Consider the following 19697-nt stretch of genomic DNA (forward strand, 5'->3'; position numbering starts at 1 on the left):
CTTGACTGCGGATTTCCTACCAGAAGACATCACCAAGCTACAGGAGTGGAGCAAAAAGTGGCTGCTACAGTTCAGTGAAGAAAAATGTGAAGGCCTGCACCTTGGGAGGGGATATCCAGCACACCGATACCACATGGGAAACACTCCACTATCCACCACAGAGGCAGAGAAAGATCTGGGAGTGTATGTTACCAGGCTACCAGTGAAGGGATATCCAGCACACCAATACCACATGGGAAACACTCCACTATCCACCACAGAGGCAGAGAAAGATCTGGGAGTGTATGTTACCAGGCTACCAGTGAAGGGATATCCAGCACACTGATACCATGGAAACACCCCACTATCCACCACAGAGGCAGAGAAAGATCTGGGAGTGTATGTTACCAGGCTACCAGTGAAGGGATATCCAGCACACCAATACCACATGGGAAACACTCCACTATCCACCACAGAGGCAGAGAAAGATCTGGGAGTGTATGTTACCAGGCTACCAGTGAAGGGATATCCAGCACACCGATACCACATGGGAAACACTCTACTATCCACCACAGAGGCAGAGAAAGATCTGGGAGTGTATGTTACCAGGCTACCAGTGAAGGGATATCCAGCTCACAGTTACCAGTTGGGAAACACTATACTATCCACCACAGAGGCAGAGAAAGATCTGGGAGTGTATGTTACCAGGCTACCAGTGAAGGGATATCCAGCACACCAATACCACATGGGAAACACTCCACTATCCACCACAGAGGCAGAGAAAGATCTGGGAGTGTATGTTACCAGGCTACCAGTGAAGGCCAAATCCGTGCCAATCGCAGCGGACGGGTTAACAAGCCCCGTACCCGCCCACGTAACTGCTGACCCGGTTCGATTCCACCCTCGGCACCTGCATGTCACAAGAGGGCCTGTCAGTGACCTCCGGCAGCACTTCGAGGTCAACATCACCACCTCCTCCGAGCCCTTAAGTATACATTGAAGAAGTTGGAGAGAGAGAGAGAGAGAGAGAGAGAGAGAGAGAGAGAGAGAGAGAGGTGATGGGCGTGTTGGGTTAATGGTGATGGATGTGTTGGGTTAATGGTGATGGATGTGTTGGCTTAATGGTGATGGATGTGTTGGCTTAATGGTGATGGGGGTATTGACTTAATGGTGATGGATGTGTTGGCTTAATGGTGATGGATGTGTTGGCTTAATGGTGATGGATGTTTGGGCTTAATGGGGATGGGGTGTTGGCAATGGTGATGGATGTGTTGGCTTAATGGTGATGGGGTGTTGGCTTAATGGTGATGGATGTTGGCTTAATGGTGATGGGGTGTTGACTTAATGGTGCTGGTTGTGTTGGCTTAATGGTGATGGTGGTGTTGTCTTAATGGTGATGGATGTGTTGGCTTAATGGTGATGGTTGTGTTGGCTTAATGGTGATGGATGTGTTGGCTTAATGGTGATGGGGGTGTTGGCTTAATGGTGATGGATGTGTTGGCTTAATGGTGATGGGGGTATTGACTTAATGGTGATGGATGTGTTGGCTTAATGGTGATGGGGGTATTGACTTAATGGTGATGGATGTGTTGGCTTAATGGTGATGGGGGTATTGACTTAATGGTGATGGATGTGTTGGCTTAATGGTGATGGATGTGTTGGCTTAATGGTGATGGGGGTATTGACTTAATGGTGATGGATGTGTTGGCTTAATGGTGATGGATGTGTTGGCTTAATGGTGATGGATGTGTTGGCTTAATGGTGATGGATGTGTTGGCTTAATGGTGATGGATGTGTTGACTTAATGGTGATGGATGTGTTGGGTTAATGGTGATGGGGGTATTGACTTAATGGTGATGGATGTGTTGGCTTAATGGTGATGGATGTGTTGGCTTAATGGTGATGGGGGTATTGACTTAATGGTGATGGATGTGTTGGGTTAATGGTGATGGGGGTATTGACTTAATGGTGATGGATGTGTTGGCTTAATGGTGATGGATGTGTTGGCTTAATGGTGATGGATGTGTTGGCTTAATGGTGATGGATGTGTTGGCTTAATGGTGATGGATGTGTTGGCTTAGCAAGATGTAGGTAACAGGAGAGAGAGACACGGGGAGAGATGGAGAGAAAAAGAGATGATAGAGAGAGTCACTGGAGGGAATGTCATGCAGTATGTATATGGACCAGCCTCGTGTGTCATGCAGTATGTATATGGACCAGCCTCGTGTGTCATGCAGTATGTATATGGACCAGCCTCGTGTGTCATGCAGTATGTATATGGACCAGCCTCGTGTGTCATGCAGGTATATATGGACCAGCCTCGTGTGTCATGCAGTATTTTCTGTCCGATATGTTTTGTCTTCCCAGAGCTGCCGTGACGGAGCCCGGACTGTGTGGGACCATGAGATGCCGGGCCAAGGGGGGGACATCACGGAGAGATCACACAAGATAGATAGTCAATTTAGGTCAACAAATGTCAACAGTGTGTTAGTGAGGATAGGTTATCACTGGTTAGCTGTCTGATCATTGGGAGGACTAGTTTGCAGAGCTGGTATTGACTTAATGGTGATGGGATGTGTTGGCTAATGGTGATGGATGTTGGCTTAATGGTGATGGATGTTACGAAGGTATGTAAAAGTATTAATGGTGATGGATGTTGGCTTAATGGTGATGTAAAGGGCTTAATGGTGATGGACAAGTTGGCTTAATGATGGGGGGTGTTGACTTAATGGTGATGGCAAGGGCTTAATGGTGATGTGTGTTGGCTTACCGGTGATGGATGTTGATGAATGGTGATGGGGGAAGTTGGCTTAATTTGGTGATGGATGTGTTGGCTTACTTGCGATGGGTGTTATTAATGGTGATGATGAAGTGGTGATGGGGTATTGACTTAATGGTGGATGTGTTGGCTTAATAAGATGGGGTATTGACTTAATGGGTGATGGATGTGTTGGCCTAATGGTGATGGGTATTGACTGATGGATGTCATTAATGGAGGATGCTGCTTAATGGTATGGGGGCATTGACTTAACGAAGATGCATGTGTTGGCTTAATGGTATGGATGTGTTACTAATAGCATGGATGTGTTGGCTTAATGGTGATGGATGTGTTGGCTTAATATGATGGATGTTGACTTAATGGTGATGGATGTTGTTAATGCAGATGTGTAGGGTATTGGTTCTAATGGTGATGGATGTTAGCTTAATGGTATGGATGCTATTTAATGGTGATGTAGCTTAATTTAGCTGGCATGATGTTAAATAATGCGATGGGGGGTATTGACTTAATGGTGATGCATAAAGGCTTAATGGTGATGGATGTGTTGGCTAATGGTGATGGATGTTGGCCACGGTGATGTAGATGCGCTTAATGGTGATGGATGTGTTGGCTTAATGGTGATGGGGGTGTTGGCTTAATGGTGATGGATGTGTTGGCTTAATGGTGATGGATGTGTTGGCTTAATGGTGATGGATATGTTGGCTTAATGGTGATGGATGTGTTGGCTTAATGGTGATGGATGTGTTGGCTTAATGGTGATGGATGTGTTGGCTTAATGGTGATGGATGTGTTGGCTTAATGGTGATGGATGTGTTGGCTTAATGGTGATGGATGTGTTGGGAATGGTGACGGATGTGTTGGCTTAATGGTGATGGCTGTGTTGGCTTAATGGTGATGGATGTGTTGGCTTAGCAAGATGTAGGTAACAGGAGAGAGAGACACGGGAGAGATGGAGAGATGATAGAGAGAGTCACTGGAGGAATGTCATGCATTATATTCAAGTTCACAAATTTGACAAGACTATACAGGAAAGGTCTTGTATTGTCATGAAATAATAAGAGGAAGATGAGATTAGAGACGAGTGAGCTGGAGATGGTGTTTATATCTGTTCTCACAAATTTGATTGACCATACAGGAAAGGTCTTGTATATTTATGCTACGAAGAAAGGGAGGAGAAGGGAGATGATTGGGAGACGAGGAGCTGAGATCCTGTTTATATTCAAGTTCACAAATTTGACAATACTATACAGGAAAGGTCTTATATTGTCACACAAGGAAAGGAAGAGAAGGGGAGATGAGATTGGGACTATGAGCTGAGATCTTGTTTATATTCAAGTTCACAAATTTGACGCAGGAATTATGCGGTGGTTATCTTGTATTGTCATGATACGGTTGGAAAAGGGAAGAAGGAGAGATTGAGACGAAAGAGCCGAGATCCTGTTGTTTATATTCAAGTTCGCTAAATTTGACAAGACTAAGCAGGAAAGGTCTTATATTGTCATGATACGAAGGAAAGGGAGGAGAAGGGGAGATGAGATTGGGATATCGAGGAGCTTGAGATCCTGTTTATATTCAAGTTCACAAATTTGACGAGACTACAGCAGGAAAGGCTTTATATTGTCATGAGATAATGGGGAAGGAAAGGGCAGAAGGAGATGAGATTGGGAGACGAGGAGCTGAGATCCTGTTTATATTCGTTCACAAATTTGACAAGCACGCGGTAAGTACCCTATTGTCATGATACGAAGGAAAGGGAGGAGTAGCAGATTAGATTGGGAGACGAGTGAGCTGAGATCCTGTTTATATTCAAGTTCACAAATTTGACAAGACTATAGAAAGGTCTTATATTGTCATTAGATACGAAGGAAAGGGAGGAGAAGGGAGATTAGATTGGGAGACGAGGTGAGCTGAGATCCTGTTTATATTCAAGTTCACAAATTTGACAAGACTATACAGGAAAAGCTGTGTTTATGATATGAAGGAAAGGGAAGAGAAAGGAGATGAGTAAGCTGAGATTCTGTTTATATTCAAGTCCACAAATTTGATTTGCACATACAGGGAAAGCTCTTTGTAGTTAGTGGGTCATCAAGACCGCGCTATTTTGAACAGTATGGGATTCTATAGCTTGGTTCTGGGAGTGTTACAAAGACCATGATGGACTGTGGAAGCGGCCCTTAATGTTCCCTTTTCTAATATGCCTCTGTTTTTGCAGGGATGTCATGGACGGACCATGCAGAGGACTCATCGCGACGACACCGACGGTTTGCTAAGTGGGTTCTTTTGTGTGTGCGCCTGTGTGTGAATGGCAGGCCTGTCGTATGATTAGTGTGTGTGTGCGTTGGCGTTATGCCTTCGCAGTACTATTATTTTGTTAGGGATGTATTTTTGTGTGTGAACCTTTTGCACGTAATCTTTTTTATACCCATAGCTAGCGTTTGTTTGTGTGGCAGTGTTCGGGAGATGGACGCCGGGGACATGTGGGCTTGGGAGGCGCACATGACCTCCTCTGTCCGTGACCTCTTCAGCTGGGAGACCGGTAAGCATTTTGACATAGTTGTGTGGATAATGGATATTGTTTTTTACAGCTAAAGAAACCAATTTAGGGCAAACAAGAAAATAGGTTTAGAAAAGCCCATAACCCCTTCCCTGGCAGCAGGGCTGACATGATTTTCCACCAAGTTTAGTAGAAAACACTCACTTGTCAATCCTGTGTTGTGAGAATTAGTGTTGAACACTCTCACACGGAGATTTGAGTGCGGCTGGAGGTCGCAGTGAGTGTTTAGCACCACCAGCAGACACGCCTAACGCCCGCTGCAAGCGTTTAGCAATGAAAGGGTTAAGTTAGACTAGTTATATGTATATTGATACATTCAAATGAAGGTTTAGAGTGTAACCACTGATGGTACACGAGTCAGGATCATCAAATTCATCCAAAAAATCAGCATCTATATCCTCAGCTGCCAAAGGAGTCATTTCCTCCGGCTCAAGAGGTCTCTTTCTCCCTGACGTGATAGACTATAATAATAAAAGAAACTAGGAAAAAATGCAAAAATTCCCGGTGTTAGCTGATGTGTGTTGCATATCCAACAAACCACAAGGGTGACTGTCCTTGAGAGGCAATGTCGGCAAGTGTCCCGGGGGTTTGAGATGCCTAATAATAATTTTTGTTCATTTTGTCAGTAGTAAGGAATTGTCTATTTTTTGGGGGGGTCGGCCCAGCCCGTTCTGGCGCAGGCGAGTGTTTATAGTGGCGCCATGATACTATCTAATGAGGGCAAATGAGAGCAAACGTCTATACACAGACGCGCCAACAAAAAGTCCCAATTTCCAAACGTCTCTATATAGATCCTCCGCCGGGAAGGGCTTAATGACGGGCGTCGCAATGGGAAAGCCGGGAAATGGGCAAAATTACACTGCATTTTGGAGACTAAGAAAAGAGTATATGAACGTACATCAGAGCACCTGCTCCTTCCCCAACTATAAAGCCATTAAGAATATTTCTTTTACTCAAACCCATTCTGTTTGTGTGGTGTTTGTCACAAAATAAACAGTTCAGATAGCGTGACGCCATGCATCGTATCTTAGCCGAGAGTCGCTTGTTGGCACTTTAAAGAATTTGACGAGTGATAACTGTATGGATAGCTAATTCAGTCTGCCATGACCTTCACAGCACCACCCATGACAAAAGTCTAAGCCTAATTAAGCTCCACCTCATCACTACACCACCACAATGACCCAGGGCATGCATGGTGGGTTCCCATGCCACAACCGGTCTTCAGCCACAACCTGTTGGGGTATGCCACAACCGCCTACAATTAGCTTGAATCAGGGGTTTTATGGTGTGCCCTTTTTAGGGTCCACCATACCACAGCCATGACTCGTGAAAGCCCAGAAAAGGGTCTGCCGATGTTCTCAGGTTAATCGCTACTCCATAAGAGACAAAAGTTATGAGCGGCCGAAAGGGAGGTCAGTTTCGGGAGGAGAGGCGTCTCTCGATACGTCATTCTCTCGTGAGAGAATTCAAGTCGAAGGCAGGAGGAGATATAGACACAGGAAGGGTGCCCAGAGTTTACCAGTGTAAGGGATGAAAGAATGAAGATGTTGGTTAACTCTGCATAATGGGTTTGGACAGTATAGGGATGAAAGAGTGAGATGCTGGTTGACTCTTGCATAATGGGTTTGGACAGTACAGGGATGAAAGGAATGAAGATGCTGGTTAACTCCTTGCATAATGGGTTTGGACAGTATAGGGATGAAAGAGGAGATGCTGTTGACTCTTGCATACTGGGTTTGACAGCACAGGATGAAAGAATGAAGATGCTGGGTTAATCCTTGCATAATGGGTTTGGACAGTATAGGGATGAAAGAGTGAAAATGCTATTGACTCTTGCATAATGGGTTTGGACAGTATAGGGATGAAAGAGGAGATGCTGGTTGACTTCTTGCATAATGGGTTTGGACAGCACAGGGATGAGAATGAAGATGCTGGTTAACTCTGTATAATGGGTTTGGACAGTATAGGGATGAAAGAGTGGAGATGCTGTTGACGCTGTATAATGGGTTTGGAAAGTACAGGATGAAAGAATGAAGATGCTGTTAACTCTTGCATAAGGGGTTTGACAGTATAGGGATGAAAGAGTGGGAGATGCTGGTTAACTCTGTATAATGGGTTTGACAGTATAGGGATGAAAGAGTGGAGATGTTGGTTGACTCTTGCATAATGGGTTTGGACAGCACAGGATGTGAAAGAACAAGATGCTGGTTAACTCTTGCATAATGGGTTTGGACAGTATAGGGATGAAAGAGGGAGATGCTGGTTGACTCTTGCATAATGGGTTTGGACAGTATAGGGATGAAAGAATGAAGATGCTGGTTAACTCTGCATAAGGGGTTGACAAGTAGGAATGAAAGAATGAAGATGCTGGTTAACTTGCAAAGGGGTTGGACAGTATAGGGATGAAAGAATGAAGATGCTGGTTAATCTCTTGCATAAGGGGTTGGACAGTATAGGGATGAAAGAATGAAGATGCTGGTTAACTCCTTGCATAAGGGGTTGACAGTATAGGGAACGAAAGAATGAAGATGCTGGTTAACCTTGCATAATGGGGTTGGATAGCATAGGGATGAAAGAGTGAAGATGCTGGTTAACTTCGTACAATGGGTTTGGACAGTATAGGGATGAAAGAGTGAGATGCTGGTTGACTCTTGCATAATGGGTTTGGACAGCATAGGATGAAAGAATGAAGATGTGGTTAACTCTTGCATAATGGTTTGGACAGTATAGGGATGAAAGAGGAAAATGCTGGTTGACTCTTGCATAATGGGTTTGGACAGTATAGGGATGAAAGAGTGAGATGCTGGTTGACTCTTGCATAATGGGTTTGGACACAGGGATGAAAGAATGAAGATGCTGGTTAACTCTTGCACAATGGGTTTGACAGTATAGGGATGAAAGAGTGGAGATGGTTGACGCTTGCATAATGGGTTTGGACAGCACAGGGATGAAAGAATGAAGATGCTGGTTAACTCTGCATAAGGGGGTTTGGACAGTATAGGATGAAAGAGTGGAGATGCTGGTTAACTCTTGCATAATGGGTTTGGACAGTATAGGGATGAAAAGTGGAGATGCTGGTTGACTCTGCATAATGGGTTTGACAGCACAGGGATGAAAGAATGAAGATGCTGGTTAACTCTGCATAATGGGTTTGGACAGTATAGGATGAAAGAGTGAGATGTTGGTTAACTCTTGCATAATGGGTTTGGACAGTATAGGGATGAAAGAATGAAGATGCTGGTTAACTCTTGCATAAGGGGTTGGACAGTATAGGGATGAAAGAATGAAGATGCTGGTTAACTTGCATAAGGGGTTGGACAGTATAGGGATGAAAGAATGAAGATGCTGGTTAACTCTTGCATAAGGGGTTGGACAGTATAGGGATGAAAGAATGAAGATGCTGGTTAACTCTTGCATAAGGGGTTGGACAGTATAGGGATGAAAGAATGAAGATGCTGGTTAACTCTTGCATAATGGGTTTGGACAGTATAGGGATGAAAGAATGAAGATGCTGGTTAACTCTTGCATAAGGGGTTGGACAGTATAGGGATGAAAGAATGAAGATGCTGGTTAACTCTTGCATAAGGGGTTGGACAGTATAGGGATGAAAGAATGAAGATGCTGGTTAACTCTTGCATAAGGGGTTGGACAGTATAGGGATGAAAGAATGAAGATGCTGGTAAACTCTTGCATAATGGGTTGGACAGTAGAGGTATGAAAGAATGAAGATGCTGGTAAATCCTTGCATAAGGGGTTGGACAGTATAGGGATGAAATAATGAAGATGCTGGTTAACTCTTGCATAAGGGTTTGGACAGTATAGGGATGAAAGAATGAAGATGCTGGTTAACTCTTGCATAATGGGTTTGGACAGTATAGGGATGAAAGAATGAAGATGCTGGTTAACTCTTGCATAAGGGGTTTGGACAGTATAGGGATGAAAGAATGAAGATGCTGGTTAACTCTTGCATGAGGGGTTGGACAGTATTGGGTATATGTAAGAGTAGTATTTATATATATGTGTGAAAAATTATTTAAATGAGTATATAATGTTAGGAATTGCAAAAATGATTATATATGCATAATAGAGGAGATCAGTGATGATTTGACCATTTTTAGTTAAGAAAAATTCAGTTAAGTACGTGAGAGATAGAGATGGAATTTATATATTCTTAAAAATACTTAAAACTACTTATCCTCCCTAATTTCTATCTTTCCCGTACTTAATTAAATTTTGGCATTACAATTTTTTTGACCTTAACCCGGTGGTGGTGGCAGCAGCGTGGGTCATGTATCTTAATGGTTCCTCCAAGCGAGAAAAATGAGAAAAATCACCCTCACACAAACCATTTCATAATATATATCAAAGCATTTGTGATCAGATTATGCATCATCTATTTTGGGGAGTTTAAATCATGGCACAAATTTGGCCCGTCGCTGCTACATGGTAAAGCCACAAATTTGGCCCGTCGCTGCTTCACAGTAAAGCCACAAATTTGGCCCGTCGCTGCTACACGGTAAAGCCACAAATTATAGCCGGGAGCATTCTGGACCATCTAGAAAAGCATAATTTAATTCATGATTCACAGCATAGGTTCACAAAGGATAGGTCTTGCCTTACTAGTTGTCCTTCTACACTAAAGTAATCGAGGCGGTTGAGCGAGATGAAAACTATGACATATTGTATCTAGATTTCAGTAAAGCGTTCGACAAAGTCCCTCATCACCGGCTATTACTAAAATTACAGGCTTATGGCATAGATGGGAAAGTTTTGAACTGGATCAGGGCGTGGCTCAGTGGTAGGAAGCAGAGAGTGCAGATCAATGGTGAAATGGGGCAGTGTTACGAGTGGAGTCCCACAAGGGTCGGTGCTGGGTCCTCTGCTTTTTATTATTTACATCAATGACTTGGACAGGAATTAGTGGTGATGTCAGCAAGTTCACAGATGATACCAAGATCAGTAGTGTAATCCAATCAGACAGGGACGCTACTGTTCTCCAGGATGAGTTTGACAGACTATATGATTGGGCGGGGAAGTGGCAGATGGAATTCAATGTTGGGAAGTGTAGCATTCTGAGTGTAGGTAGGAATCATCCCTCACACAATTACTCCTTAAATGGCACTCCTCTAAGCAGGTCTGGGCTTGAGAGAGACTTAGGAGTCCTAGTGAGCGCTGACCTCCGTCCTAGGGCTCAATGCATTCAGGCCAAAAATTGGGCCAACAGAGTACTTGGTTTCATCTCAAGGAGCGTAAGCAATAGGAGCGCTGAAGTCATCCTCAAACTTTACTTAGCACTAGTTAGACCTCATCTCGATTATGTGGTTCAGTTCTGGTCCCCCTACTATAGAATGGATATCAAGGTGTTAGAATCTGTACAGAGGAGGATGACAAAGATGATTCAGGGGGTGAGAAACTTGCCTTATGAAGACAGGCTGAAGCAGTTAAATCTACACTCGCTAGAAAGGCGAAGGTTGCGAGGAGACTTGATCGAAGTCTATAAATGGATGAAGGGATTTAATAAAGGGGATGTCAATAAGATTTTGATAGTAAAAGAGCCAGGTAGGATGCGTGGCAATGGTTTTAAGTTAGACAAATTCAGATTCAACAAAGACATAGGCAAGAATTGGTTTACTAACAGAGTGGTGGATGAGTGGAACAGGCTTGGGGGCCATGTTGTGGGTGCCAATACCATAGATACATTCAAGAAGAGGTTAGATAAAGCCATGGCCTTGTATAGCCTAACCAGCCTCTTGCAGACTCCTTATGTTCTTAACTCTTGCATAAGGAGTTTGGACACACAAACCATTTCATAATATATATCAAAGCATTTGTGATCAGATTATGCATCATCTATTTTGGGGGGTTTAAATATCATGGCACAAACTTGGCCCATCGCTGCTACACGGTAAAGCCACAAACTTGGCCTGTCGCTGCTGCCGGGTTAATGGAGCAGCCACCTGTGTCTGAGCCAAGATGTCTGGATGTCTCTGCCGCTGCCTCTCCGCATGTCTGAGTCTCCTGTACTTCCAGTGTGTTGCCCCGCCTGGAGAGACACGTTGATGGAGGTGGCGTGTGTGTCACCCTTGCCTGTATCCTCTGGCGCCCAGGTAAACAATGATAATGATTATGATAATACCAATAATAGTAATGAATATAATAATACCAATAATAGTAATGAATATAACAATACCAATAATAGTAATGAAATGATAATCAGTCAAATAACAAGATCATTAAATACTGTTGCTCTTGTATAATTTTCATAGTGTGTCTAATTCTCCGTCAGTCTCCTGGGTTGTGTCTAAGTCGGTCTTGTTCTTTCAGAGGCGCGTAAGCGAGAGCATCGGCGCAGCGCGGGAGCAGCACGTCAGGGTGTAGGGTGTTTGTTTAGCTGGTGTAGGGTGTTAGGGTGTTAGGGTGTTAGGTGTAACAACGGTTGGCTCTTTCACAGAACGGGTGTGATTCCGTTCTGCGTTTGAGTCTTCCACCTTCAGACGGTCTCCCTCCGAGATGTCTGAAGTTTTTTTTGTCGGTTTTCTCCGTAGGAGGAAGCCGACTCTAGCTACTCTGGCCTCTCTTCCGGGGGTCAGAGCGGTCGGGCTCTGCTTGGCCAGGCGTTAGTCTTTCGCGTTGTCTCCGCCGACGTTTTGCCAGACTCTTCCGTAAGGTTGAGCCTGGCTTTTTTATTAGGTGGATCAGGCTGCCTTCTTCCAAGGAGTCTGATGGGAGTGGAGTCTTTTTTTTGGTGTATGTCTGTGGGTACTTAGTGGGTAAGGGAGGGTGGGGTAGAATGGTTGGTGGGCTGGAAGTGGGTTGGGGGATGAGCCTCCTGGGATTTGGGTTGTGTCGAGCCTTACCGCCTGGTGTGTTGGGTAAACCTTCACGCCAGGGGGTGCTAAGACTATATCCATCTCCTGGGCAGGGCGATTCCCCTTTCCCATGCCAACTGGCCCTCCTCCGTCTGCCTCCCCAAACCCCCGCTGAGTACTTGTGTGTGTTATTTTATTTAGGATGTCTTTTTTTTCTATGCCTTTTTCCCGTGTGTTTATACCCAATAGCTAGCGTGTGTGTGTGTGTGGCAGTCCGGAGGCGCGTGCAGCGAGGACATCACATCACGTCACTACGGTATATCCACGGTATTTGGTTTAGTGTGTGCTGTGTGTGTTTGTGTGTGTGATGGCAGGCCTGCCGTGTGTTTGACCTTTTGCTGTGTGTTGCTGTGTGACTGCTAGGATTTCATTTCTATGTATGTTTTTTCCCCATAACCCCCTTCCTCCCTAGCTCTTTAGCTGTTGTGTGCGAGGCGCTGGGTGGATGCTGCCGGGCGACCAACGGCGGTGGCGGTGTGCAACGCGGGAGCTGCTGAGGTTTGGGGTAGCACTACGGTGCAGGTTATGGGTGTGTGAGTTTTTTTTGTGTGAGTGTCTTTTTTTGTGTGGGGACTTAGCTAATCACTGTGTCAGGAAGGCATGGGCGTGGCTGTCTGTCCATCAGGCCGACGGCGGGTGTGCCACCTGGCAGTCAGGCTAGCAGGTGACAGGCAAGCTATTGGGTGGTCAGGCTGTCAGTCGGGCCATCAGATAGGTAGGCAGGCCACCTTGCGGTCAGGTTGTCGGGCGGGCACCCCACCCTCGGTCAGGTAGGCAGGCAGCAGCGTTACGCTGAGCCGCACGGCTACACGCATTTAACGCACGGAACCCGACGCTACGCCCGCTGCACTGACGCTCGTCGTACCTCTGCTCGCACGCTTGCGGGCGGGTTGGGGGGCGGGGCGGATGGGCGGACGGGCGGCGTACGTGGAACGGGCGGGCGGACGGGTGGTCGGGCGGTTAGGGAGTCGGAGCAACGCTTTGAAAGACGCGCAGATAGATGCTGATTCTCCCGTAGGGAGGTCTGGCAAGGTGTTAGTTTAGGCGGCGGAGTTGTACGCGGGCCAGTCTGTGTTACAGCTTTGCCGCCAGGGTAGCTCCTTCCGAGTTACTGAGGACCAGTTTTCCTCACAGGAGGAGGCTGGTGGGGCCTAGGTGTTAGGGGTACAACGGTTGGCTCTTTCACAGAACGGGTGTTTTCCGTTTCTGCGTTTGAGTCTGCCGCTTTGGGCGTCTCCTCTGAGATGTCGGTTAGGATTTCTTTTTTATATGTCCGTGTGTAACTGTTGCCTTTAGCCTGTTGTGTTCCTGAGCAGCAAGAAGAGGCGGCTGTGGTGACCCGCCCGATGCGGAAGGCTTCTGGGCCCTGTCGGCGGGGGCGCACCTCTCTGGCTGACTGGTTGACCAGGCTTTGACCAGGTGGCCGGGGAGGCGCATCCTCGCTGGGCGGGGTCTGGGGCCTCCGTCTTGGGAGGTCGCTGCAGCAGGAGGAGGTAACTACTGCTGGTTTTGTAAGGCATTGTGGTTGAGAGCACCTTGCAGCTGTAACGCGAATTTCGTTCCGTAATAAACAATGTACCGCCATGCTGCCTGTCCTTCCTCCCTCCCAGCACTGTGTACGTCTGTGTGTGTGTGTTGCTTAATTCTCCCTCACTGCACTGTGCGTACGTCTGTGTGTGTGTGTGTTGCTTAATTCTCCCTCACTGCACTGTGCGTACGTCTGTGTGTGTGTGTTGCTTAATTCTCCCTCACTGCACTGTGCGTACGTCTGTGTGTGTGTTGCTTAATTCTCCCTCACTGCACTGTGCGTACGTCTGTGTGTGTGTGTGTTGCTTAATTCTCCCTCACTGCACTGTGCGTACGTCTGTGTGTGTGTGTTGCTCTGTCTCTGTCTCTCTCTCTCAATCTCTCTCTCTGTCTCTCTCTGTCTGTCTCTCTATCTCTCAATCTCTCTCTGTGTCTTTCTCTCTCTCTAGTTAGTAAAGAACGGGCAACGTTTGCCATGGAAGACTCTACAGTATAAGACTCTACAGTATACATAAGACTACAGTGTACATCCCAACCCTCTACGGCCGTTGCTGCTCCACCCGGGCATTACCACATCCACCCGGGTCTACAAGAAACCTCCAGGGCCGAGCTTCAACCACAGAACACCTCGTCACCGTTGATGAGGTTCCACGCCCCGGACCACAGCCATGTTAGCCTCGATAATAAAACTTGGCGCACTTATTCTGAGACGTCCTCGTGAGTGAGTGCCCTAATTGCCTTTACTGATAATGTCACAGGTATCCGATGGTTCAGGTGTGATCTCAGATATTTTTGTTATTGTGTCGTAAATATCTAGTGATTATTTCCATTTCCGAGTCGCTGAATGTTCATCGCACACAGTTTGTCTTTGAGTAAAAACACTGATTAATATCCATGATCGGTTAGGTTACGAACTCCCTCAATTTCAGACTGGAGAGCTACACAACACTGGTCATCTGCTGAGTGGTTGATTTCCTGGTCTACCGGCCCCTGGAGGAGTGGTCAATTTCCTGGTCTACCGTGGATATGAGTGGTTGATTCCCTGGTCTACCCCTGGATGACGCGGCTGTTCCTATGCAGGGGAAGACTCACACAAGCGATGTTAAGCAGGTTTTAATGGCTGGGCTTGCAATAAGTTTTAATAGCTGGGTTCAAGAGAGGTTTTAATAGCTGGGTTTACAAGAGGTTTTAATAGCTGGGTTCAAGAGAGGTTTTAATGGCTGGGTTTACAAGAGGTTTTAATAGCTGGGTTCAAGAGAGGTTTTAATGGCTGGGTTTACAAGATGTTTTAATAGCTGGGTTCAAGAGAGGTTTTAATAGCTGGGTTCAAGAGAGGTTTTAATAGCTGGGTTCAAGAGAGGTTTTAATAGCTGGGTTCAAGAGAGGTTTTAATAGCTGGGTTCAAGAGAGGTTTTAATAGCTGGGTTTAAAAGAGGTTTTAATAGCTGGGTTCAAGAGAGGTTTTAATGGCTGGGTTAAATAGAGGTTTTAATAGCTGGGTTCAAGAGAGGTTTTAATGGCTGGGTTCAAGAGAGGTTTTAATGGCTGGGTTCAAGAGGTTTTAATAGCTGGGTTCAAGAGAGGTTTTAATGGCTGGGTTCAAGAGAGGTTTTAATAGCTGGGTTCAAGAGAGGTTTTAATAGCTGGGTTCAAGAGGTTTTAATGGCTGGGTTTACAAGAGGTTTTAATAGCTGGGTTCAAGAGAGGTTTTAATAGCTGGGTTCAAGAGAGGTTTTAATAGCTGGGTTCAAGAGAGGTTTTAATAGCTGGGTTCAAGAGAGGTTTTAATGGCTGGGTTCAAGAGAGGTTTTAATAGCTGGGTTCAAGAGAGGTTTTAATAGCTGGGTTCAAGAGGTTTTAATAGCTGGGTTCAAGAGAGGTTTTAATGGCTGGGTTCAAGAGAGGTTTTAATGGCTGGGTTCAAGAGAGGTTTTAATGGCTGGGTTCAAGAGAGGTTTTAATAGCTGGGTTCAAGAGAGGTTTTAATAGCTGGGTTCAAGAGAGGTTTTAATAGCTGGGTTCAAGAGAGGTTTTAATAGCTGGGTTCAAGAGGTTTTAATAGCTGGGTTCAAGAGAGGTTTTAATAGCTGGGTTCAAGAGAGGTTTTAATAGCTGGGTTCAAGAGAGGTTTTAATAGCTGGGTTTACAAGAGGTTTTAATAGCTGGGTTTACAAGAGGTTTTAATAGCTGGGTTTACAAGAGGTTTTAATAGCTGGGTTCAAGAGAGGTTTTAATGGTACATATCTACTGAATGTTGCAATGTTACATATCTTGACATGCTCTCAGGGTAAGAAGTGTTCTGATATGCTGCCTTCCCCCCCCTCCCCCAGCACCCGTCGGACCTGGAGACTCCCCCCTGAGCCTGACGGTGGAGCTGTGGGCCCTGCACCAGACCCCCACACCCCCCCACACCACCCACAGCAGGGGCAGGGCGTTGAGACTCCCCCCACAGGCTAAGACAGGGAGGGACTTGAAGATCCAGGTTTTTGTCATCTGCACAGGAATTGACACTAGACAATAATTGACAATATAGTTTCCTCTTTTGTGTGTGCCCTTGAGCTGTCTCCTTTGTTGTAGAAAAAAATACTTGGCGAGGCTTTCATAGGCGTTTTGGGCATTTCCAGGGGTAGTTTAATGACCCTGGTGGTAGTCTGACCCTTCCTCTGTGCAATGAACTTGAAAAAAACGCTCATAAAAATGCAGATATTAACCCAGTAGCAGCGGGGATCATGTTTCTTAATGGTCCCTCCAAGCGAGAAAAATGAGAAAAAATCGCCCCTCACACAAACCATTTCATATATATCAAAGCATTTGCGATTAGATTATGTATCATCTATTTTTGGGGGTTTATATCATGGCACAAATTTGGCCTGTCGCTGCTACACGGTAAAGCCACAAAATTGGCCCATCACTGCTACCAGGTTAACCTCATTATCGTGTTAAAATCCCTGTATCTCACTGTTATCTTCCTCTCCCTCTATATTATTTGTCAATCTCTCTCTTTCTCTCTCTCCCACAGATGTCTAAGGTTCCGCCCATGCAGCTGAAGGGTGCCAATGCCTACACATGCATCGACCACAGGTGTGCGCTGGACATTGCCTACAATTCATGGTGCAAATGGTATGTTGGAGGAATTCTTTGATGTATTTGAGGGACTGGGATGCCTGCTGGATGGTACAGGTAAATTACTTGGCTGAGAGAGCCCGGGTTCAATTCCCGGGCAGAGTGGAAAAATTTGGGCGGCTTTTCCGATACCCTACGCCCCTGTCCACCCAGCAGTGAATGGGTACCAGGTATTAATCGGGGGTTGTGTCCCGTCTCCTGGGGTCTGTTCCCTTCTCCTATAATTCTTTCCTCTTCTGTCTCTCTCCGGCATATGACCACAGATGTTGCACCCACTAAACAAAACTTTCCAACTTTCCAACAGTTGAATTACAGTTTGGTCCAAGTGCTGTCCCTGTGGCTCACCCTCCTAGAGAAATACCTGTTGCTCTGAGGGATAAACTTAAGAAGGAATTAGACCATATAGAAAGACTAGGTGTCATTGTTGAAGAAAATGAACCCACAGATTGGCTCAATAGTATGGTTATTACATGTGGCATCCTTGTGTGTTACAGCTAATATATATACTGTGTCATCTGCATATAAAAGTAGTGGATAGGAAACACTAATTGACATACCATTTACATAACATAAGAATAAAATAGCTCCCAGGATTTATATATATTTATTTATTTTCTTTTAATCAAGGTTTTAGTAAGAAGAGGAACCCTGTACCCTGCCTTCCACTACACACACACACACACACACACACACACACACACACACAAACACACACACACAAAAAAAAATATATATAAAAAAATAGCCCAGTGATTTTTCCATTTCTTTACTCCCCTCCTAAAACATAACCCACCCTCGTTTGACCCCACCATGACCTCCCGCGACCTAACCTAACCTGACCTTTCCCAGGGAGCGTCAGCGGAGATTGAGCTGGCGGAAGGTTGGCGGCCGGGTCAAGCTCGCAACGGACAAGGAGTTCTGTGAGATGTGCTCGGCGGATGTTGTTGACCACATCAATGCTACTTAGGTGGTGGAGGTGTGGAAACTACATCTACATTGACGACGGACTCAAGGAGATCCCTGAGACTACTATTATTACTATTACTACTATGTGTACTATTAAATCCTCTATACAGCTACTATGTGTACTATTGAATCCCTTATATAGTACTTCCATGACAGCTGATCTACTACTACTACTACTATGACCACTCAATCCCTGGTAAGTACAATGTCATTATCATCATCATTATTTAGGTTAAGGTCCATTTAATTCAATCTTCCTGAGCGGTTGGACGCTTTATGGCTCTCCTCCATTCTACTCTGTCTTCCGCCCAGTGCTTATACAGTTCTATCAATCCCAAGTCTTCCTGTACACACCTTCTCCACGTTTTTCTAGGTCTACCAACTGGTCTTCCTTCTACCTCCATTCTGCTATGTCTTCTGCCCAATGCTCATCCAATCCCATCACTGCTAAGTCTTCTTGTATACACCTTCTCCATGTTTTCCTAGGTCTACCAACTGGTCTCCTTCCTTCTACCTCCAATCTCTCCAACACTCCCAGCACTGTATCCTCCCCTGCTCTCTTTACATGTCCAAACCATTGGAGTCTTTCCCTTCTGAGCACTGTTTCCAGGTCCTCTACTAAAACTCCCAGCACTGTGTCCTCCCCTGCTCTCTCTACATGTCCAAACCATTGGAGTCTTTCCCTTCTGAGCACTGTTTCCTGGTCCTCCACTAAAACTCCCAGCACTGTGTCCTCCCCTGCTCTCTTTACATGTCCAAACCATCAGAGTCTTTCCCTTCTGAGCACTGTTTCCAGGTCCTCTACTAAAACTCCCAGCACTGTGTCCTCCCCTGCTCTCTTTACATGTCCAAACCATTGGAGTCTTTCCCTTCTGAGCACTGTTTCCAGGTCCTCTACTAAAACTCCCAGCACTGTGTCCTCCCCTGCTCTCTTTACATGTCCAAACCATCAGAGTCTTTCCCTTCTGAGCACTGTTTCCAGGTCCTCTACTAAAACTCCCAGCACTGTGTCCTCCCCTGCTCTCTTTACATGTCCAAACCATCGGAGTCTTTCCCTTCTGAGCACTGTTTCCAGGTCCTCTACTAAAACTCCCAGCACTGTGTCCTCCCCTACTCTCTTTACATGTCCAAACCATCGGAGTCTTTCCCTTCTGAGCACTGTTTCCAGGTCCTCTACTAAAACTCCCAGCACTGTATCCTCCCCTGCTCTCTTTACATGTCCAAACCATCGGAGTCTTTCCCTTCTGAGCACTGTTTCCAGGTCCTCTACTAAAACTCCCAGCACTGTATCCTCCCCTGCTCTCTTTACATGTCCAAACCATCGGAGTCTTTCCCTTCTGAGCACTGTTTCCAGGTCCTCTACTAAAACTCCCAGCACTGTGTCCTCCCCTGCTCTCTTTACATGTCTCTGCCAAATATTTCCCTCTCCCTGCCTCTGTCCCTGCCAAATCACTCTCTCCCTGCCTGTGTCCCTGCCATATCTCTCCCTCCCTGCCAAATCTAGCCTCTCCTCCTTACCTAACCTACCTTACCCTACCCTAAGCTACCCTAACCTACCTCTTTCTCCACCAGGTTGACAAGCCCGTCCATGGTGAATAAGCCTTGTCCTGCCTGCGCTGAGGTGACCCGTGTGGGCAACGCTACCATGGATGGAGCAGTGGGGGAGGCGGTGGCTGAGTGGATAGCATGATGGCGCCACATTCGGGACAAAGCGAGTTCAATCCCCGCCTGGTGCCACCAAGCTGGGATTTTTCAGCCGTCGCCGAGTGGCTTAAAACTACCCACATGTGAGGAAAATCTGGAAACTTATCTTCGTTATTGGGGCTATTTCCTTGCAAATGGGGACTTTCCTGAGAGAGTATGTCACGGCAAAGCCATTTCTGGTCTCAAAATTACGATA

General features: G+C 45.8%; 2 long non-coding RNA genes across 6 annotated transcripts; both read left to right on the plus strand.

Annotated features, from left to right (window-relative positions):
• The first annotated feature begins 14909 nt into the window (after positions 1-14909).
• Positions 14910-15868, plus strand: LOC126993422 (uncharacterized). Of its 3 annotated transcripts, none has more exons than XR_007747818.1 (4): positions 14910-15093; positions 15390-15489; positions 15613-15662; positions 15836-15868. It is a non-coding gene; the product is annotated as an uncharacterized LOC126993422 (long non-coding RNA). The 3 variants fall into 3 exon arrangements; XR_007747821.1 differs by having other exon boundaries at positions 14910-15068; XR_007747820.1 differs by lacking the exon at positions 15836-15868 and having other exon boundaries at positions 15390-15464; positions 15563-15752.
• Positions 15869-18252: 2384 nt separating this feature from the next.
• Positions 18253-19342, plus strand: LOC126993414 (uncharacterized). 3 transcript variants are annotated; one of them, XR_007747806.1, is made up of 3 exons: positions 18253-18407; positions 18594-18872; positions 18966-19342. It is a non-coding gene; the product is annotated as an uncharacterized LOC126993414 (long non-coding RNA). The 3 variants fall into 3 exon arrangements; XR_007747804.1 differs by having other exon boundaries at positions 18594-18779; XR_007747807.1 differs by lacking the exon at positions 18253-18407 and adding an exon at positions 18489-18593 and having other exon boundaries at positions 18687-18779; positions 18966-19341.
• Positions 19343-19697: the final 355 nt, after the last annotated feature.

The sequence above is a fragment of the Eriocheir sinensis genome, unplaced genomic scaffold (assembly GCF_024679095.1).
Source record: "Eriocheir sinensis breed Jianghai 21 unplaced genomic scaffold, ASM2467909v1 Scaffold611, whole genome shotgun sequence".
Taxonomy (NCBI): domain Eukaryota; kingdom Metazoa; phylum Arthropoda; class Malacostraca; order Decapoda; family Varunidae; genus Eriocheir; species Eriocheir sinensis.